Genomic DNA, 23214 nt, shown 5'->3' on the forward strand with positions numbered 1-23214 from the left:
TCTTTGGACAGTTTATGAGATTACTTTGAAGGTGTCATGACAATCACTGCCTTGGACCATGAAATTGAGAACCACACCTTGAGCTGTAGAAATCCTTGGATGCCAAAACAAACTTCATGAATGGAGCCACCATACCCAAGAACTCGCCATGAATGAGCAAAATCTTGTTATCAGTTTTAAGCTGCTCTTATTTCAGGCTAATGTTACTCACAGTTCCATCTAATCCTAAGTCATACAACTACTGTCCTAAAGAGAACAGTGGCAGAAAAAAATGCATATCATGTATCCATCACATAAATCTACTTTTATTGGGGAATGAAGTCAAATTATTACTCCCAATAAAAAAGGTGTTTTGCAAGATGACCCAGAATCGTAGAAGTGCCATTTGCTTGCTCTCTTTTCTCCTTTCTGTTTCAAGGTCACATATACATCGCTGTACCAGCAGAGATATGCATGCTTGGGAATGGTTTTTATGGCATCAAGAGACGATGCTCTAGGAAATGAAATCTCCCAAAGGAAAATAGCCGATTGTCAGTGTTTGGCCAGTATAACATGTTCTCCAATTTGTTGGTCACAAACAAGATGAAGAGCTGTCTTGTTTTCTCCTCTGAAATCCAGGAGAAAGAAACAAAGAACAACAAAAAAAGACAATGGTGGATAAATGGGCTAGAAGAAAATGAAATATAAATAAACTATGCTTTTTTTTAACTGAACAGAAAAGTTCAATTAAAGGGAGAAAAGGGAGAGAGAGAGAGAGAGAGGAGAAATGTAGGATGCTAATTTGAACCATAGCCCCATGTCTAATGCTTTTAGCTGAGGAAAGAAGAGAAAAGCAAAAAGAAATCTGAGTCAGAGGGAAGATGTCATGGTGAGTTTCAATGGGATGGATTCCTTATTAATTCTAAAGAACACGATGCAACATGGATTTAATTATACAAGCCAACCCACCCACATTCCTCTGTTGTTCTTCACACACATGGGCTTCTGAGGACGATGAAAGGTGGGTGGGGAGAAAGGGAAAAGGAGGGAGACATGGGGTGGCTCAGGCCACAGAGAATGGTCCTGCCTCAGGGCAAAACTTCTCTAGCCTTTCCTTCCAAAAGGAGTGCTGCACAGCCCAATTGCACCCGGCATGGGAGCACCTACTCACATGGGTCAGCTTCCAGTTGGTCCATTCTCCTTGGCTCCCAGGACATGTCCATTTAGTTCTATTTACTGTGAAGGGAGTTTCCAGAAATTCTGAGGCATGGAGAAGGAATATCATGAGATTGGGGAAATGGGATAGGAACTTAAAAACCTCTCACCTGCTTTTAATTTTGTATGGCATGTACAACACAATCTCACCAAGATTTTCATGAAGAGTGAGTCTCTATTAAAATACCAAGACATTTACATGCATTAGAAATCTGAAGCAACACAGGGTTTTGTTTTTTTTTAAGTCTCCTCGAGACTTCCAAATTGTGCTATCAGCAGTGGCCTCATCTCTGTACCAGCGAAAAGCTCAAATTTCCTCTGATCTAGACATCAATGTCTCTTCATGGTTTCCTATTCTATTTTCAGAAAAAATATCTCTAGAAGGGCCCAAGTATCTGAGACACTACTGTTTATTCCGTCTTTGGCTCATGGTGCCTGGCCATATACAGACCTTCTGCACAAGGTATCCCACTTGAGCAGGAATTCACTTGCAGAATAAATGGGCCTATGTAGTCACAGAGTATCAAGGCTAGTTGCAGATAAAAAACAAACAAATGAAAACTCACTGAAGCTTTTCTAACCAAAACTGATGCAATGTGGGAAATAATGTGCTTAGCCTGACTCTGAAAAGCCCTTGCCCAGGCATTCATGAATGATGCCATGGATATATATATTCAATCATCATATTAGGGTCTGTTACAGCTCCCATGGCATGAAAAATGCAAACCTAGAAAATTCCTTCAGGAACATGACTCTATAGGTACAGTAAACTTCCTTCAGATTTCTTTAACCAGAACTACACCATGCATTGATATCCACAAGCTAGACCTGGAAATTCAAGAGAGAAGTGACTGGACTCTGGGAGGAGAGAGAGCTCAAACCAGGGAGGGAGCTGGAGGTGTGAGCACATGACCATGTGCCCATGTGATGATTCTCATTCATTTCACTTCTCACTCTTCTGGGGGGCGGGGGTCAGATAAACCTAAATCACAGCTAAAACCCTAGCCTCAAAGGGATGTGACTTTAATATGACTTCAAGTTCCACCCTAGAAGAAAGCATATTCAAAAGCTGGCATCTTAGCATTGGCCAACCATGAACCATTTTAACAACTAAAAGTTATTTTTGGATTACATTATAGAGTCACATACAAGTAACTGTAAGAAATAATATGTACATCTCATGCATTCTGTTTTAAGTTTGATTTTTGGATAGCCCCCCAAATATGCTAGGTGGTGGAACCTTACTGAGAAGTGACCTTGTCGGGGATCTTTAATTCCCTGAAGATAATCTTCAAAGATGATTGTGAGGCCTGAGACTCTTCCCTTTCTTCTGTTTGCTCTTCCAGGCTATGCGGTGAGAGTTTTCCTGCACAGTGTACTCTACGCTTCACCACGCTGCCTTGCCACAGGTCCACATCGAGATGATTTGTCACACAATTCCTGAAATGCTGAGCCAATATAATCTTCTTCTTTTAGAAATTGATTACATCAAATATTTTACATAAGAGTGGGAAACTAATAATATGTTCTTTATACATTTCCTTAAAAAGCGTTCTTGAAAACCATAATAATATTAAAACCAGGGCGTTGACATTGACATAATCCACCTGTCTTACCAAGATTCCCCAGTCCACCTCTATTTGTCTCTTCCCTTGTCACCCACATGCAAATACTGAACTGTGTTCACACTGGCTCTTGCTAGCTGTCTTCCTCCAGGCTCCTTCAGGTCATCAATTTGAAACATGTACTTTTCCCCTTCCAGAAGCTTCTCCAACACCTGTCCACCCTCACAGAACACCCATGTTCATTTTATTTCCAATAAGGAGACGACATAGTCTAAGCCTCAGTCAATTATGTCCTCTAACTTTTCTCCAAGAATCAGCTATGAAAACTGAGAATTTAGCTTGGAACGTGCTCAGTATCATGTTCCCAGCTGGTATTCGATACATAGTGATTGAAAAGTAGAACAGAGCACAGAGCAGATACTTAACTCGGTTTAATAGCTCTAATTAAACTGCCACAGCAAATGGCATCCTTCTTTCCCAGTATTCACTGTCTTGACTTTAAAGCGGTGTCCCCCTTAAATGTAAGTTCAAAACTCACTGGCCAACTGTTTGGTACTTGTTAGACCCCATCTTATTATTTTGACATTCAAGGACTTCCTTGATATCTCTTTAATGATTCTTCTAATATTGTTAGGAAAATACCTTCTGAAAATGTCCTATGTTCCAGCATCATACAACCTTCGACCATGTCCTGGAATGCATAATGCAACTTGACAAGTTGGTTTTGCATATTTTCATTTCTAACTTTAAAAGCTCCATAATGCTTCTTTTTCCAAACAAAATCTCACCTCAAGTCTTCTCAAATGTCTATCCTGTGGCTACCTTAGAGTAAGCTTCCTGGCAACTCATTTTATGTACTTGTGTTATAGGATAGGAATAGCCAGAATTTCAAATAGCCTTTTTAAAAGATGTAGGAGAAGCTACAAATGCTGGGGAAACTATTCTGAGATCTAGGAAATCTTTGATTGGTGGCAAAAGCAATGTAAATGATGGGAACTTTAGTACCAAGATTGAGAGATACCAGCAGCCATCCTAGAGGGCCACAGGGGAACTAGGAACTGTGATAATAGCTACCTCTTCTGAGCATGGCGAGTTTCTAGAATCTTAGGTGCACTGTTGGTAACTTCCACAGCAATAACAAGATGGCTAGCACTCCCATTTTTCAAATGAGTCACTGCCACAGAGTGGTGAAGTAGCATGCTCAAGTAACAGTGCTAAGTAGTAGTGGTATCTAGATTCACCCTGTGTCCATGGTCTTTCCAGCCTACTCAGATGAGAGATGTAAAACTTGAAAGCACTGAATGAAAGATTGTGGCTTTTGTTTTTCATACAAACTCACCTGAAAGCCAGCAGTCTGAGAATAGTAAGAGAAAGTGTCTGTTGATTTGAGAAAGAGAAATTGATACCAGTGCTACAGCCAAAAAGTGATACTCTTACCCACAATGCATTTAGAAGCTTTCTCTGTCTATTCTGAAATTTGTTTCCAGCATCCTCTAAGGGGATGAAGTTTTTAGAGTTACCTTGAAAGATTCAAAGTATCTATCAGATGTCTCCCTAATTGTTTCTGAGGCTGGGAGGGAAGTTAACTAGAATCCATCATGCTTTGCTTCAATAAGAAGTGGAAAGGATGATTGCAGTTGTCAAGTCTAGTTTCAACTACCTGGTCTCAGGAAACTGGAAATCTGGGGCTAGCAGGAATAGCAACAATAAACATACAACCTTCATAGGTTTTACCTTTCTCTTCTTGGGAAGATTCATGAATAACCCATAGTCCTCTGCTTCTTCTTTATGTTTATAGACAACTAAGAAAACAGCTCTTCAAATCCACTTATCCTATCCACTTTATCAACAACACCCAATGAGAGTCTCCTGCTTTCAGTCCTTCTATGAACATCCATTCTCACTCAATTCCTACCTTGTCCCAAACTTGCAGATGCCTCCTTACCTGATAGTCCATCACATTCCATGACATTCATAGATTCCCTCTAAAACTTCGATCTTGTTTACAATCAAGCTCAGGTTTTGCAAACATCAGACGACTCCTTGATTAATATATCCTTTTGAGTGCTCAAGGGAGGGGGCTTTGAGGAGCAGAAATGAGATTTCATGGTGTGACACATACATGGAAGAAGCATTTAGTACCAGATAGAGGCACTGACATTCAGCTGAGAGCATCTAACAGCTCCTGTCCATGTAAAGTGGCCTTGCCTGCCATGCAGAATTCTGATTCGTTATGCCAACCCCTCTTTGCCCCAGCGATTCACAGTGAACACGCATTTTCAGTCTAAACCCCCACCCCCGTTGTATTTTATTTCTCTCAGTCATCACTCTGACTCTTCCACCGAAAGACTCTGTATTTACCCTTACCACATCACATGATGGGAGATAATGTTCGAATCCTTATTTATGGGCATTTCGAGATTGCAACACTCCTTTTACAAGGCATCTATTTGATCCCAGGGTGGATAAGCCACACAGCTACGGTTGGCCCCCCGTCACGGCTTGCAAAGTGACAGCACTAAAGTTGGCTTTGCTCATAAAAAAGGTAAATAAGAAGGCACAAATCTGGAAACAAACAGGCCAGCGTGTACCCTGGCAAATGCCAGTGGGGTCCTTTGGAGCGACGTCACCGTGCCAGTACACTGTCACGTGTAGGGTCAGCTTAAAGCCCAAATGTGAGAGCTGCTATGCAATGGTGCAGCCTAAATCAACCCTTTAACCAACACTTTTCTGGTTAATAGATGCTTAGTCCAGTGGTGCCACCAGACAGGCTTGCTAACCTACTACTACAAGAAACACATCCCACTTAATAGAAGATGTGGAAGCACAGAGAGGTTGTTCTAGCATTTGTGTCAGCCCACACAACCAGAAAATGGCTAAGCTTGGGGTAAATCCCGGCCCTGTCTCTAGAGCCCTTCCTTTTAAACTCCACACTCTGGCATTTGTCCCCACAGATGCCTTTAACAACCTTGAGACTGTTCCCATTCAGAGGGGTCACTTGTTGACTTCAGGATGGCTTTTCTCAGGATGAGTTCAAGTCTACTTGCCCCAAACTTCCTCTGTCAATTCTTGTTCTGCCTTCAGAGCCACCCAGGTCATGTTCTTGATCATCTTGCTATTTGTCTACTACAGCAGTTCTAAGCAATGTACAGATATCAAGAAAACTTCTAAAATAACATAACTATTAACAAGTTATAATCTATTTGTCTTACAAAACCTGATTTTAATTAAAATTTGTTTCAAAAGTATATCCCAGGATGACAAATACTCAGGAAAAAATGCAAATTTTAAAAGTCAGATTTAAAAGCTTGTCAAAATAATGTTTCAAGTTTGGAAAAAATGCAAAAAGAAAAAAATCATATGAAAAATTTGTGTAGGAAAGGGATTGATAAAAAAATGTGCTAGTATTTCATCTCTTCCTATAACTAACCTACATATTTTTCCAGATTTGCCTAAAATAGTATTGATTATTCTTAAGGTCAAGGGGAATCTGTAGATGTAACCAACTGTCTTATTAAATAAGAAACACAGAACCAGTGCAAAGAAGAAAGCCAAGAGATCAGAGCTAAGAGCCTTACCCTCCTGCTGCAGCTAGCCTCTTAAGCCAAGAGACCTCTCCGAGAGCTACTTCCTGTCTGTTTGTCTTTATATAGACTTTCTGTTCTGCCTTCTCATTGGTTGTAAAACCAACCACATGACTGCCTCGTCACTGTCTGTTGTACAGCCCTCCAGGTCTTCTATGGTATTGAGATTAAAGGTGTGTGTCTCCAATGTTGGCTGTATCCTTGACCACACAGAGATCTACCTAGCTCTGCCTAACAAGTGCTGGGATTAAAGGCATGCACCATGAATGCCCAGCTCTGCTATGGCTTGCTATTAGCTCTGACCTCCGGGCAACTTTATTTATTAACATACAAATAAAATCACATTTCAGTACAAATAAAATATCACCATAGGAATCCATTGGTGATAATGAATTGTTTCAATGAATTGTTTTGAAACAGGTGCTTCTACCAGCCAATTTGATTCAAGTGTTTGATATCTAAATTGCTTTAAATTCTCAAATGAAAGAAAGGGGTCCACCAGTAAATGCAACTGTGGTGTCTCTTTTCCTCTACAATCCATCTTCTTAAGGCTTTTATTGGACAGTGCCAACTAATGTATAGTTTGGGTTAACAATGAGTCTGATACAGGATATACACAAAGCAAAAACCTTCAGTTTAGCCAAAACCAGGTGTCTGTGTGTATCCTCTATCTAAAGCAGATATATCTAGGATTCTTGCATGCAAATCTTGTTAGGTCCTTTTGAAGCATTTTTGTGAGTATAGAACTCTGTCTCTCCTTACTTGGCCCTTCCCCCCCCCCATCTGTCTCTTTGGTTCTTTCTTGCTCTTCTGTCTTTCCTTCTATCTCTACACATTTTCTAAAAGTTGTTTTATTTATTCTTTGTGTACTAGCTATAAAATAGTCCTATATTTTCTCTGATACTTAAAATTATTTGTAGTACAAGTGATGACAACAATCAGAATTGATAAAAAGCTAAATGCCTAGAGCTGATAAATCCAAATGATAAGGCACATATTGACAAAATTTAGAATGGGGATTCAACCTAGGAAAATTGGCCACAGTAGAAGTGGTAATGACAAAAAAATCTGTGATTTCCAAAATGATAATAAATGTTTGTTATTGCAAAACAAATAGAAAAGCCAGAATCCTCATTTATATTATTTAAAGGTAACCAAATGATCAGTTGAAAATAATTTGAAGTACACATGAAATAGAATTTGCTTAGCTATGTGAATCAAGAATTAATTAGTTTTATGGAATCCATTCAAATAGGCATCTTTTTGATGAATATTCAAATATTGACAAATTTCTGAAGAAAATAATCTTAAAGATTCTGGGAGAGTGAGGGTCATTGTGCTTAGTTGTGTACTCAGAGGTGAGTCCATCAAGACACAGTGGATAGCTCCCAACCTATGGTTACACAGATGGCCCAGTTAAACTCTGTGGGCAACAGAACAGAATGAACTGGAAAGGGACTTGTAGGGAGAAGGCAGTATTGACAGGGATAAAAAGGGATCAGATAGAGTGAGAGTGAGGATAATCAAAATACATAGATGAAATGGTTAAAGAAAAAAGATATTTTTAAAAAGTCATGGGGTCAAACTCAAAAATTGTATTCTATGTTACTGGACAGTCTTGGCAAAGTCAAAAGCAAAAGTATAAAGAAATATAAGGTGACCATTGGGAGAAAGGCCCTGAAGTTACACTATGGAATCATAATGGAGTCTCTGTGTGCTCATAGCTTCTTATTTCCTGAGCACTCAACAAGACCAATGGCCATCAGATGAATGGCATTAGGAGCTTTACTCTAGACATCTATTTCTGCTGTACATGGGTGTCTACTGAGGATTCCCTTAAAATAGGACACTTCTACGACCACCATCACTCATTTTACAAATTACCAGTTTAACCTACTTAGAGATGAATTTGAAACTTAATAGTTAGTGAATATAAATTCCCACAAGAGGTCTCTGGATCCAAAGCATGCATTCTGAGTAGTTGAGACTTTGGTGGCCTCTCTTCCTCCCTTTCTCTTCTGCCTCCCTTTGGGTGACCTCAGTGTCCAAAATGAGGAATTTGAACTAAACTTTGCAGACACTGTGGAGTGTTAAGCAGAGGCCTAGAATCAAATCATTGATATCTTCTTTCAGTATTTGTTTAGAAGTAACTTCAGAATTAGAGAAAAATAGATACAAAGAGGCCATTTCTTATTTTAAAATTAAATGGTGAAAGCTTTACCCAAGTGAGTGAGGAAATTATAAACAACACACCATGTAAATGAATACACCATTGGGCAATGAACTAAACAGGACAGAAAGCATAATGAGATAAAGGAAAGAAATTTAGACTTACATGTGCATCACTGAGATATTTCATTGTAGAGAAAGGGAAGGCTGAAATCATAGAACACACTATATCATGACCAAGCCTTGACTCACCTATGAAAGCATGAGTTAGTCATGTGTTTTGCTATGCAATAGAGCAACAATACGTTCTAGCAGCTAAAATAATTTTGACGTTTCTGTATTATTTTCTCTTCCTTGGTGGAATATAAAATCTCTGTATTATAAAGTAAATTTAGACTTTTGGGGTTTATTATTATTTTGTGGGTTGGTTTTTATTTAGGCTTATCTTTATTTATTTTCAGACCTAGTGAAGACCATTACCCATTTACTCTTCTCTTCCCTAATATTGAAGCTAAACTGTAATTCTAGAACTAAGTTGGTTTTGGGGAAATGGGGGTGGGGTGGGGGTTGGGTGGAAGTGTGAAAAATGCATGAAGTTCAGTCCTGCTTTGGTCATAGGGTGTCTGGCATCCTCTCCATCCTGCTGTAGCAGGTATTATTTGGAAATCCTTCTATATGGTATTCTAAATAGCATGCATATTGTCAATAGAGTTCTTCAAAGATCTGTACCTCATTAGCCTCTTGGAAGTAAGTTAAGGACACATCTTCTACTTTGTGACTTATTTTTAGTCCTGTGTCCAACTCACTGGACTTCCTGACCCCTGGCTGTTCTCCTGATGTACCTATGAAAAGCCAGGGGTTCATGAGGCTGCTCTGAACTGAGATTCACTTCTGTTTCTTATGGTGGTATTTTATTTGTACTGAAATGTGATTTTAATTGTATGTTAATAAAGTTGCCCTGGGGTCAGAGCTATTAGAGCCATAGCAAGAGCGTGGTGGTGGTGGCGGCGGTGCACGCCTTTAATCCCAGCACTTGGTAGAAGAGCTAGGTAGATTTCTGTGTGTTCAGGGATACAGCCAGCATTGGAGACATATGCCTTTAAGATCTAGAGGGCTGTACATACAGGCAGTGATGAGGCCATCATGTGTTTGGGTTTACAACCAATGAGAAGGCAGAACAGAAAGACTATTTAAAGACAGACACACAGGAAGTAGCTCTCTTTCGGGAAAGCTAGGTGCACTGCAAGAGGTAAGATTTTAGCTCTGAGCTCTGACCTCTCGGCTTTCTCTTTTACATTGGTTCTGTGTTTCTTATTTTAATAAGATGGTTGGTTACATCTACAGTTTCTCAGAGACCCTGCTCACACACTAGGTGCCACCCACCCACAGAATGATCCTGAGTCTCTCTTTCTACTCAGTTGTGCACTAGTTTCTGTGAGAGGAAGGAGAAAATATCTTTGGTATACTATTTTGGGAGGTTTAGTGCTCCTCTTCCCCACGAGCTAACTAAGAGACGGACAGTCAGGGCCTGCCCTGCCATAGAGGAATATCTAATCTCAAGACTTCTAATTTTGCTTTCTTGTTCTTGTTTCTGGGGTTAGTGGGAGAAGACCAGCAATTCTAAATCTTCATCTTATTTGTTGCCCCAAGATTTTAGTACTTAACATGTTTATACGTTATTAATGTTTAAGAGTTAAGAATCGGCTCCTCTGTTCTCTGATTCCCATTCTGACAAGGGTCCCTATAATAAATTGTCTTAACTGGACAAGATATTTGGAGAGGCTGGGTGTTGGTGGCGCATGCCTTTAATCCCAGTACTTGGGAGGCAGAGCCAGGCAGATCTCTGTGAGTTTGAGGCCAGCCTGGGCTACCAAGTGAGCTCCAGGAAAGGCTCAAAGCTACACAGAGAAACCCTGTCTCGAAAAACCAAAAAAAAAAAAAAAAAAAAGATATCTGGAGAGGAAAGACAGAAAAGGATGTTGCTTAGTTTCTTGCATTACTACTTTAAATTACACTGTCAGTTGATACAGCAGAAATGGCATAAAAGAACTCTAACTGGAACTCAAGCAAACCTCAGCTAAATCCAATTCAATTCCTTTCTTAGTGAGCCTTCTGGAAGTTGCTATAGACCAAGAGACAGAAAGCTATGTCTCTCACATCAAGCTGATCATCATTTCATTGGACTAATTTTGAAATAAGTCTGAATCCCCAAATAAATTTAAATGACAGGGATAAGCGGAGCTTGAACAGGCAGACAGAATCTCCATCTACAGGGTATGAAGAAATCAATATAGGAAGGAGAGTGGACATGGAAAGTGAAGATCTCTCTACTGTTGCCAAGTTTCAGTTTTGTGCTAGGGATGGGAAGGACACATCAACACAGGTTTTCAGACATGACATATTAGGGAAATGAAGACGGGGGAACTGAAGTTGTGGGTTATAAAATTTAATTGTCTTTCATTTTGTCCATGTCACTCTTGTCTCCCTGGAACTTCTTTCCACAAATGGAAAGATTTTTCTAGTTAGAGTTAAATGATAAAAAGCAGTTTAGTTGTCTAGTAAGTATGAAAAATGCCATAGACAAGCGTGTTAGGGCATACTTAGAGTGAAACAGCACAGAGACATGAAATATAACCATCTGTGTATTCATTTTATTAACCGATTACCTCAGTCAGTGTGATGGCTAATTTTGACCGTCAACTTGATTCGATTAAGAAACATAGTGGGCAGTAGTGAGGCACACCTTCATGTGTCTGAGGAAGTTTCCAGAGAAGATTAACTGAACAGGAAGACTCAGTCCTGAACGTGGGCAGCACCAGCCCATGGACTGGAATCCTAGACTGAATGCAATAGGAAGAAGAGAAAACAAAAGCTGGATATCATCTTTTCAGCCTCTCTCTCTCTCTCTCTCTCTCTCTCTCTCTCTCTCTCTCTCTCCCTATTTCTCTCTCTCCCCCTCTATTTCCTAATCCAATAAGATGTGGCCAAGCAGATGCATGTCCCTACTATCCCAGCTGCTTGTACCTCTACATCTTCACTATGATGGATGGCACACCCAACCTATGAGCCAAAATAAGCCTTTCTTTCAATAAGTGGCTTCATGTCAGGTATTTGGTTGTAGTCAAGACAAAAAGTAAATAATACGTTCAACAAATACTTTGAGAACCCAATTACTATGTTCCCAGACCAATGTTGTACAGAATATAGATACAAAAGAAGCATAAGCCATGTGCCCTATCTAGATGTACAGCATGAGGGGGAGGGGAGACATGACAGAGAGCTATTTCTGTAAGATGGTTCCATGGCTGACCTGTATCACAGGAATAGATTCAGCCCTACCAAGAGAAGATAGGGAAGTTTTCCTGACAGAGATGCTTATTCTCAGAAAGTGAGGAAACAGTCAAGTGTACCCTCTGAAAGAAAGAACATCTTAGAGAGAGGACATAGTCGTTGATAAAGACCAGATGCCAAAAAGAAAATAGAATGTTGAAGGAAATGACCCGAGTTCAGTGTGAGGGAACCTGACATTGGGGATATCAGTGTGAGGGAATCTGACATTGGGGACATTGGGGAAAACTAATTGAAATGAAGCTAGAAAGAAGGGAGAGGCCAGATCAAAGACTCTGCCACTGTTTGCCTCCTGTGAGGCTCAATTTAAAATTTAGTCTTCACTGTGAGACATTAAGAGGGTTGTAGGGCTAGAGAGATATCTCAGCAGTTAAGAGCACTTGCTGCTCTTACAGAGGACCCTGGTTCTGTTCGTTTTCTTCTGGCCTCAAGTGACACTATATTATATATATATTACATACACTTAGGCAAACACTCATACACACAAAGTAAAAATAAACATATCTTTAAAAAAGAGAGTTGTAACCTAATGTGGTTGTGATATTTAGCAGCGATCTTTAGAGAAAAATGAAAGTTCTATGAGATTTTGTTCTGTCTCACCATGTGATGACCTGTTCCACACTGAAGATCTAAAGAAGAATTCACCTAATGTAGCTCTTTAACCTTGGACTTCTCATACTGTAGCCTAAATAAACCTTTATCCTTAAAAATTACCTTGTCCATGTTACTCAGATAATATAAAATAAAATGTGGAGTACCCCAGACTCCTTAGTTGATGTGTCAGTCAGATTCTTGATGGTATAATAAGATGTCTATAAAAAAAATAAGAGAAAAAGGACTTATTTTGGCTCAGAGTCCCAAAGGTTTATCCTGGTGGAGAGTAGAACAGAGAAATTCGTAAGATGGCCATGAAGGGGGGAGAAAATGCATCTACTAACAGGCCTTCTCATTTTTTCCTTTTCTTCCTTCCAAGGCCACAGCCTCCTGGTTTGTCCTGTCTACATTCAGGGGAGGTCTTTTTCACCTCACTAGTGCTTTGGAAATGCCTCTAGAGGTAAACCCAAAGAGTACCCTACAAATCTCACAGTGCTCTCTCAATCCAGTCATGTTGACAGTCAAGATTACCATCAGAACCTATCCTTTTAACTTCAACATTGTCCTTTAGTCATAATGAATAAGCCATTGGTTGGTTTTTAGCAGGAATAATATGATCAAATATATCCCTTTCAGAAGGGGCATTCTAGAGCTTCTGTGTTTGTAGATGTAACCAATCGTATTATTAAAATAAGAAACACAGAGCCAAGGTAAAAGAGAAAAGCCGAGAGGTCAGAGCTCAGAGATAAAATCTTACCTCCTGCAGTGCTCCTAGCTTCCCCGAGAGAGGGAGGTACTTCCTGTGTCCCTGTTTAAATAATCTTTCTGTTCTGCCTTCTCATTGGTTGTAAACCCAACCACATGACTGCCTCATCACTGCCTGTAAGTACCGCCCTCCAGGTCTTAAAGGCGTATGTCTCCAATACTGGCTGTATCCCTGAACACACAGAAATCTACCTAGCTCTTCTAACCACCACGCTCTTACTATGGCTCTAATAGCTCTGACCCCAGGGCAACTTTATTTATTAACATAAAATTAAAATAACATTTCAGTACAAATAAAATATCACCACATGTGTTCATTACAAAGAGTCCAGGGTGAAAACTGGAAGGTTGGTATATGATTTAAGATAAGGAAAATGGAGTCAGAGTAAAGCAGAAAGAATTCCCATGGGCAACATATCCCAGGGTATGTGTCCACAGTGCTTTCAAAAAAGTTTAACTGAAAAGAAAAGCCCCACTTCAATGTGGGTAGCACTGTTCCACAGCCTGTAGTCCCAGAGTGAATAAAAAGAAGAAAGGGAGTGGAGTGGCAGAATTTTCTATCGGCTCTCTGACTGCAGATACAATGTGCCTGGTCACCCCCTTTTGCTACTACCATGCCTCCTCTGCTATGGTCCACTATATCCTGAAACTGTAAGCAAAAGGAAGCACTTGTTTTAGTCAAGTATATTACTATGCCAGTGAAAATAAGTGCTAGCACAAGGCCAGCAAATTTCTTCCCTGCATTGAAGCACGATCTGCTTTCCCTGTGGATGCTGTTCATCTTGCCTTCACGTCTACTGAACTTTCCATTGTAATGTTTTACAACAGAATGTGGCAACATCAATCAATCCTTCTTTATATTCTCTTTCCTTGTCTTCTAGCAGTATTTAATAGCTGTGATGAACCCTTTTCTGTGTTTCTGGGTTGTTTTTCTTCTTTCTCTTTGTTCCCTTTCTAATCAATGGTATTCCTTTCTGCTGTTGCTCTTTCTAGATCCTTCCTCTCCATGGTCTCCTTTACTTTAGGTTCTGTACTCACATCTGAGGATCTGGAGCTAGGAACCACAGATGAGCTAGAGCATGTGGTGTTGGTCTTTCAGAGTCTGAGTTATCTCATCCAATATGAGCTTGTCTAGGTTTATCCATATACCTGCAAAATTCCTTGTTTTTCTCCTGAATAGTATTCCATAGTATATATGTATAGACTGTGCATATACACATACGTATACATACATATATCACGTTTCTGCTATCCCTTCATCCATTGATGGTTATTTGGGTTGTTTCCATTTCCTTGTTATTGTGAATAGAGCAGCACGTAACATGAGCAAATATATGTAGAGTTGGATGGCAAAAGCCCATGAGTGGTATATTTGGGTCATATTTACTTACAGCTTTTAGATATTTCTCCACAGTGAACTCCAGACTGGTCATGCCAGTTTGCAATCCCACCAAGAGTGAGTAAGAGTTTCATTTTCCTCACCAACACTTATTGTCAGTTGTTTTGTTGATCTTAGCCATTCTAATTGGAATAAGATAAAATCTTAATTGTGTTCTGATCTGCATTTCCCTGATTGCTAAGGATGATAAGCATTTCTTGAAATATTTCCCAATCATCATTTCTTCTGAGAACTTTCTGTTCAGATGCATAGCCTACCTTTAAAATCTATCCTTATATCCAGAGATAGGTGTAGCTCTCACCTCTCATTGAAGAAACTTCTGATTGTAATAGACCATTACAATCATAGACAATCAACCTGCACAAAACAACTGATGCTAAGGCTTAGTTATCATGCAGAGAACAATTGATCCTTTAGGGAACATTGCAGAAGAGGGCGAAGAGAGACTTGAAGAGCCAGAGGATCATAAAATCTGCTGTGAGATTTTGTCTCCTAGAAAAGATATGGAAGTTTTCCTCACGATACCTCAACAATGGCTGCTTACCTAAGACTTGAACAAGTACAACACCAATAGACATGCTACCCTGGAGGAAGGAAATCCCAAGGGGCCCCAACACTAACCAAAAGCTGCAGGAAACTAAGGAATGCTAAGAGTTGGAGACATAATCTTTCCTAAAGATAAACACCATAATTGGTTATCTAATACCAAGTGGTCAGCCCTGATATACACACTAGATTGGACTGAGAGGTTGGGGATTTACATACCTATCTTTGATCTATCTGTCTATCATCTATCTATCTATCTATCTATCTATCTATCTATCTATCTATCTATTTATCTATCTATCTATCTATCATCTATCTATCTATCCATCCATCATCTAATTGAGAATATATATATATATATATATATATATATATATATATATATATATATATTTAAAAACAGCAATTAAGAAAAAGAGGTCATGATTTTGAAGTGGAAGCAAGTAAGTGGAAAGGACACATATATGGGATGGATTGGAAGGAGTAAAGGGGTAAATTATGTAATTTTATTTTAATTAAAATATTAATTAGAAACAGCTTAAATGGCAAATACTTGGTGTTTTGGCAAATACTATCTTATTGGTGTTGTTTTGAGTGATAATTCCTTGAGTAGATGAATACTGAGACCCTCAGCCACCCGCTCAGTGTGCCATTTGAGATAATTCTTGTAATCCTTGTGCCAGAATTCCCTTGCCTATAAACTTGGGACACATCATGTGTCATATCTAGTTCACAGAGAACAAATGTGTTTATCAAATGTTTGGGAACATTAAGGAATAAATAAGGGCAATGGGGTGGGACAGGCGAAGAGATCTAAGCCAGGCTTTGCTCTTAGATCAACTGAGGCAAGCTGATACAGCACTTGTAAAAGGATGTCTAAGTTCCCTCTGGCTCTAATCCCCTCCAGGCTCCAGGGGTCATTTTCTTTGGAATAATTGCTATCATCACTTCTTTTTTTTCAGGTGCTGGGTGTTGTAAAGGGCTTTGGAAATGCGAGTTGACTTAGATCGCCAACGCATCCCAGTGTTAAGGATGAAAGAGGGAGTTCATTCTTGCATCTACTTCACAGGTAAGACTGAATCACTAAAGAATGCACTCTCAGGTCACAGGATTGGTGGAGGCTGGAAACCGGAACTGAGTTCTCTTGACTCTCAAGGACCCGTTTCCCAATAATGAATGGTATATGTGTGTTGGGTATTATCATTATTACATGAAAAATCTCAAAACTGGTGTGTATAGAAGGATGTAGAACTTGATTCAGAAGGTGGGAGTTGCAGTCACTTTGGAGTCTACTCCTTGGTGTGCAACAGTTCTCTGTGGAAAGACTGCTTGTTTCTGCATATATAAGGAAGATTTTACCCTTTGTATTCCAATGATGAAGAAGAGGCTTCCATGGGCTCTTGGAGACAGACTGAGACTTTCTAAGCACCTTGTAGTTGCTTAGCCTAGGAGGTTTGCAGATTCAAGGCTGCTGAATGCACAAAGACATCATTGCTATCTAATCCTGGGAAGACACAGCATGCCTGTGTTGAGCTGGTCCTCTCCCGATGGCCTTGGTAAAATACCTCTCAGAGAGACCACATTCTCTGTCCCACTCAATCCAAATATTTAGCTTCAAGGCTGCCTCAGCTGCGTTTTGGCAAGAAGGAGTTGGGAGGAGGCTGCTCTGAGAGGTCTTCTTTGAAGTCCTGGGTGTCCTACAGGGATTTGGGGCCTGGGCCAAGCCTGTTGGCCTTTGAGGCCAGCAGCATGCTTGAGGCACTCTGGGGACTGCTGACTTCAGCTGAGTGAGCCCAATGCATAGCTGAAGCTGTCAGAGAAATCTCCCTGTGGATTCAGATCACAGGTACTGTCTTAATGTGTCCTGGTGGCAGTACTGTTTGCAACTGAGGTGTGTCTAGGATATCTCTGCACTTTGTGTGCTGTAGGAGATCTTGGCTCACTAAAAGTCAAAAAATGAAGGGACTCTTAGTATTGAGCCTTGAAGGAAATTCTTGGGTGCTCACTATTATGCTCAATGAACTGTTTGGGGAGAATTTATTCTGTCCTTTTAGCTTTATTCAGAGTGTAATTTCTTCCAGGGACATAGGACTCATTAATGTAAATCTTTGACCAACAGCAGGTCATTTTGTTCCCTGTATAATCAGACTATCCAGAACAGAAAGGTTTTATTATATGGAGGTTACTTTACAGGATCACTTTATAGTCTTATGACAATAGAGAAGTTGATACAATTGTTATCTCATTATGATGATAAGAAAGCTGAAACATATAGGTTTGTCAATACTTTTGTGTGGGTGTGTTGCTGTGAAGGTACCATAGAGTTTATCTGAGGCTTCATAACATGGGATACTCACTGAATAGCAAAGCAAAAGCAAAGTAAACTGATTCCAAAAACTATACATAGTCAGGTACAGTGATGCAAACTCTTGGGTTCCTATAAGTTAGATGCCAGTATGGGGTATAGAAAGCTCCTGGCTAGTCAGGGCATGAGACCCTGACTCAAAAAAACAACAGAAAGAATAACCATAGTTATTTCCATAGAAGATGTTTTTCACAGTTTCTCATTTTTAGTTCTGGGATGGCTCATCCTCATAGCCAGTTTGACTGAATTAGAATCAAGCAAGAGACACGCCTCTGGGAGAGTCTGTGATGGTGTTTCAAAGGAGGTTTAACTGAGGGAAGAAGACCCAACCTGAGTGCAGGCAGTACTATGCAAAGATTGTGAAAACAGACTGAGGAAAAAGAAGAGAATTAGCTGAGAAGAGAATGCACCTTTCCACTTCCTGACTAGTGAAGCCATGTGACCATGCTTCTGTGACCACAGTGAGAGGCACGTTTGCTACCATACCTTCTTGCCATGATACACTGTGGACCCTCAAACTGTGAGACAAAAGAATCCCTGCTTTCATAGCTGCTTAGGTCAGGTATTTTTTTTTTAATCATGGCCTCTAAAACTGATAATGATTGCTACAGTCTAGTCACAGGTAACTTGAGGTGTTCTATATTTTTGAAAATGACTTGTGAAGTAAAATAGTTTGGAAATTCCTACAATTGATTCTATTTTTTTTTTTAACACGGGCTAACTTGGATTAACATTGTCTTTGTACAGTATTTGATTTAAAAATGTGACATGTTCATCATTGCCTTTCAAATGTAGCTATAATTTTTTTGTTGTCGTTTTCTGGTTTATATCTTAACTTATTCCATTTTTGTCTGGAGATGCCCTACAATGCAACTAGTTAAGTGCTTACTAAATGTATTGAAAGGATTGGAACTTTGACACTAAAAGTATTACCACTAAAAATAGTACTTGGAGTCAAGGGGTGACTTGGCTGAGGAGAGAAGGTAGAGTCCAAAAGATTAAGAAGGTATAGGAAAGCAAGCCCCAAATCTTAGGTCTTGGGCACTGAGGAAGAGTAAGATATATGGGAATAGAGATGGCCTCTCTCCAATGGTCCTATTTTCCTTTATCTGTCTTAGAATTAGTTGCACAGAGGAAAGTACATCATTATTCCATGCCATTTCCTTATTTGGGTAACCAGGATTTGACCTCAGCTCAAAGTCCTGATTGAAAGAACATGGTGAGCTCTCTGGGAAAACAGAAATCTTGACAAACAGAAGAGTAAATGGTCTCAATATTTATTAGAAGGCACACGCTTCCATTTTGTATAGCTGGAAACATTTCTGAAATTTTGACTTTGAAATGTGAGCTTTAAAATATATTTAACATCCATGTGGACAGAGGACCTACCTACCTCAGAGGCTGTTACATGAGATATGGTAAGGACCTCCGGTGATTCATCTTTTTCGGAGAGATGTTTACTCTTCAGTCCACAATGGCTAGAGTAATTCTTGGCATGTGAAAATAATACTTGTTGAGTGGATGACATTTAAAATGAAAAAATAAAGGAAGTCAAGGGAAGAGAAGTGATAGAATAAGAAATAAGAGGAGCAGGAGAGGGAAGGAGGACAAGAAAGGGAGGGAGTGAGAAACACTTTCTTCATTTGAATAATCAGAACATTTGGAAGTTGTACTTTTGGTTATTTCAGAATGATATGTCTGGAAGTACTGAAATCTACTTTCCTCATAAATTCCTAAAAATCTAAAGCTCTTTAAATCAGTTGTTTTCAACCTTCCTAAGTCTGTGACCCTTTAATACAGTTCCTCATGTTGTGGTGACCTCCAACCATAAAATTGTTTTAGCTGCTACTTCATAACTGTAATTTTGCTATTGTTATCAATTATAATGTAAATATTTGTGTTTTCTGATGGTCTTTGACAACCCCTGTGGAAGGGTCATTCGACAACAAAAAAGGTCATGGCTCACACACTGGTTTTGAACCACTGTTTTAAAGGAAGAGAGCTGCATTTAAGAAAAACAATACCGTATGTAACACCATGTAATCATCAGCAGATCTTTATCCTTTGTCTTTGCTCTGGAAGAATGTTTCTTTCTACAGCCTGCACCATTACTGACTCACCTTATGTTTGACTCTCCTGTTGAACAATTTACTTCTGCCTGCCTCTAAGAAAGGAAGTATATGGATTCAGAGAAAAAAAATATATACACATAAATATCTCCCAGAGCCACCTTTAAATGCATTTTCCAAGGCATATCAAAATACCCTTGGAATTTGTTGTGAAATTTTGACCACATCCTAGTTAGCATGAGGTTAAAATTAACAGTAACATATGTTTCCGAGATCTCAATTTGCAAAATATTAATAGAGTTCATGGGCAGTTAACTGCAATAAGAGGAGGAAATGAAGTTTATGGTGAAGGCCCTGGGGATTACAGCCTTCCCTGCCCCTAAGCACATTCACATCCCAGAATGTGACTTGAAGTGAAGGAGGAGGCAGAAAAGAAACACAGGAGGGAATTGAAAGGTTGGCGTCCAGGGGGTATCCTCCTTTTCCCCCCAGGGAGGGTCTTCTGTGCCTCATTAGAGTGAGCTTCACCCAGCCTTAGTCTCTCCCTGCCATTCAGGGCTTGTGTAGCAGTGAGTGCTGGGAAAAAAAAAAGAGATGTGCCACAAGACTCAGAGCTGAGAAAACATCATGAGGACCCTGACTCATTTTATCATTTCTCTGGAAATGTGATTTTTCACTGGGTTTGTATTTCTAATTGACACGCTTATGTTCAAATTAAAAGAAGATTCATAGATAACATCCTGAGTTGCCATTGAGAAGACATGGACTTTCCAGTCTTTCCTATCCAATCTTTCTGAAAATCATGCCTCCTCTTTGACATGTCGTGTACATACATACATTCATACCAAACACACACACATTTAAAAAATCCACACACACAAAAAGAAATCCTTTGTATTCTACCATGTGAGGTAGTTAGATCGATAGAGAAGAGAAATGGAGGAAACACAGAGAAGAAGACATTGTGTCCTGGGTCTTGTCCTGTCCTTGTAGTTGAAGGCATTATGAAATATGCAACTTCTCAGTGATGGAACTGGAAAGGTTAAGGAACCCCACACTGGATCTAATCCTACCACCATTTTTGTCTCTTGATTACCCAACACACTGTTCCTTGGGGTACAGGGCAAGAGGCAGTAATTCAGAGACAACCCATAGCCAAAGCTTGTAGTCTCACCTAACAGAACAATGGCTGATCTGAAAGACAGGCAGGGATGGGGTGTCTTGTATATATTTTAATGCAAATTCGACCTTTATGCAGGGGACTTCTTAGAAAACAATACTCAATAATGGGAATTCAATGCAAGGTTCAGATATTAGAGCCATCCAAAGTCACTACATGCTAAGATGATCATGAATGATAACAAGAAAGTTAGATTATCATTTAATGAGTGGGGTGAAGACTGAAGAAGAGGGAGCATTCTGGGCTAAGAAAGGTTTGGGGTAAGGCACTGAGGTGTGGAAATCCAAGGTGTGAGTTGATCCCTAGCGGACATGTTGTGGAAATAAAGGAGAGAAGGAAAGACATGAGAAGAACCATGGCCTTCTGAAGACTTCAGGTGTGGATGCATGAGTGTGGGGCAAGGATGTTATCTGGGGACATTTTCAGGACCATGGTTCAGGTTAGTATATGGTAACCTTTTTATTTTTACTCAGAATATGAAACATCTGTGATGGATGAGGATCCTATGGGCTTTTTCTGCCTGCTCTGGAACTCTTGTACCTAAAATTGAATTTTTCATTCCAGCTATTAAATAGCTTCATGTAAGTTTTTTCTTCCATTGGCTCACAGACCTCTGAGAGCAGAAGAAGATCATTCTTTTAAAAGAGCATCCATGGAAAGGATCTGGATAGATGGCAGTTCAGGGACCCACTCCTCTGAACTTACAGGACGACTAGGTGTGCAAGGCACAGAGTAGCCATACTCAAGGCACAGGTATTCAGGAACCTCCATTTACCTCACTTAAAAGGCTCATTGGTGCTCAGGCTTTTATGTGCTCCTCTTATGAACCAGTGGCTAGACTAGTGACAAGGTAGTGTGGTTAGATTATAATCACTTTCGCCACAGTGAGATGAGAAACATGTCCCTCCCCAGGTAACCCTACTTCCATCTCACTTCTGATCTTGTCCATTGGGCTGAGATACTCATTTGTGTTTTTTCTCATAATGAAAACTCCTACTTATTCAACGTCAGAGGTTCCCTGGGACCACACCTCTACTGAAAACTCCTCTCACTCTGGTTCTCTTTTGCTAGATGTTGCCTAGATTGCTTTCTAGGCTACATCTTCAGATAGCGATAGCCTCACAACCATTTTCTTAGGTTCCCATATGCTGCATGCTCCTATCTCTCAAGCATCATATGTTCCTCCCCCTCGACTCTGACTTCTAGCCCCTGGCTTTTGAGGCATTGGTGTTTTAGCCACAGTGGCCTCCACAGAGATAGCAGAAAACATTTGCTCTCATGAAATCCTTGTTTCACTCTCTTTAAAAATATTCTGGAGAAACGATCCCACGAGCCTCATTCGTTTTCTTTATGAGAATTATTTGATAATTACCTGATAAAATTTTAGGATTACAATCAGTTTCTGTGGATCTTGAGAACACTGAGAAATGGAAAGAAATACGGGAAGTTTGTTTGTTCTTTCACTCGATTGTTTTAATGAAAGTTAGCATTTGCACAAAGCTGTCCTTTTCAATTGTGCACACTTTGTGCCTTCAGTTATCTTTGCCCAGTTCCTAGCCAGAGGCAATTTGTTTTGTGAAGAGGACGAACATGTTTGATGCATCAAAACTACAGGCTCCACAACCCTTTTCTGCAGTTGTTAACTTGACAGGTTCAAGAGGAGCTATCAATTTGGATGCAAGAGCCATGGGCAGAATTTAGAATAATTCTTACCTACTGGTCCTTAGCGCTGAGAAGCTTGGGCTGTATCTGAAATATCGAAGAGTCAACTGTATGACAGGCACCTAAATACCCATCATGGGTAGAGTCTTATAGCAGTAGTTCTGTTGTCTTACGGTTCTACTTATGTTGAGAATGTTAGAGTCAAGGCAAGGCTCTTGTCCTATCTACACGTCCACAGTGAATGAGACCACCTTCCATGAGATCTCATGCTTGAAGGGGATGACACCTATACATAAGCTTAAATAACTCAGGTCTGGTCTCCATAGCAGAAGTCAATCATGGACTTCCATACTTTCTGTTCTTTGGCAGATCCCTTTAAGCAATGCAAGTCCCCCTGCCAAGTTCCAGGTGTGTATGCTGAAGTTCCGGTGCTATAGGGGAAGCCCACATGGGAGATACGGGAGATACTTGCATGCTGGACAGAATGTATGCAAGTGTATGCAGACAGAGAGGAACTGGGGGGGGGGTCTCTCGTTGGGAACTGAGAAGGACTAGGCTGGCTTAGAGGATCATGATGATAGAGTGTTTTGAACAGCAGAGTGATGATGTCACAGTGGTTCAGCCTCGGGGGGGGGGGTTAGGTTCCAATCCCTTCATTCCCAGCTCTGGGACCAGAAGGTCATTTCATTCACTCTCTTTGCCCTGATATCTTACCAACTAAACAGGGGCACTAAATAATGGGACACCTGAGGAGTCATCAGAATTAAGTGTGAA

The 23214-nt window shown here is 40.0% G+C and overlaps 1 long non-coding RNA gene across 2 annotated transcripts; it reads right to left on the reverse strand.

Annotated features, from left to right (window-relative positions):
- Positions 1 to 285: 285 nt before the first annotated feature.
- LOC121825150 (uncharacterized) lies at positions 286 to 23007 on the reverse strand. Of its 2 annotated transcripts, none has more exons than XR_013047264.1 (3): positions 22492 to 23007; positions 1151 to 1239; positions 286 to 607 (listed from the first exon to the last, which is right to left on the reverse strand). It is a non-coding gene; the product is annotated as an uncharacterized LOC121825150 (long non-coding RNA). The 2 variants fall into 2 exon arrangements; XR_013047265.1 differs by lacking the exon at positions 22492 to 23007 and adding an exon at positions 2440 to 3536.
- Positions 23008 to 23214: the final 207 nt, after the last annotated feature.

Source organism: Peromyscus maniculatus, chromosome 22 (assembly GCF_049852395.1).
Source record: "Peromyscus maniculatus bairdii isolate BWxNUB_F1_BW_parent chromosome 22, HU_Pman_BW_mat_3.1, whole genome shotgun sequence".
Classification (NCBI taxonomy): Eukaryota; Metazoa; Chordata; class Mammalia; order Rodentia; family Cricetidae; genus Peromyscus; species Peromyscus maniculatus.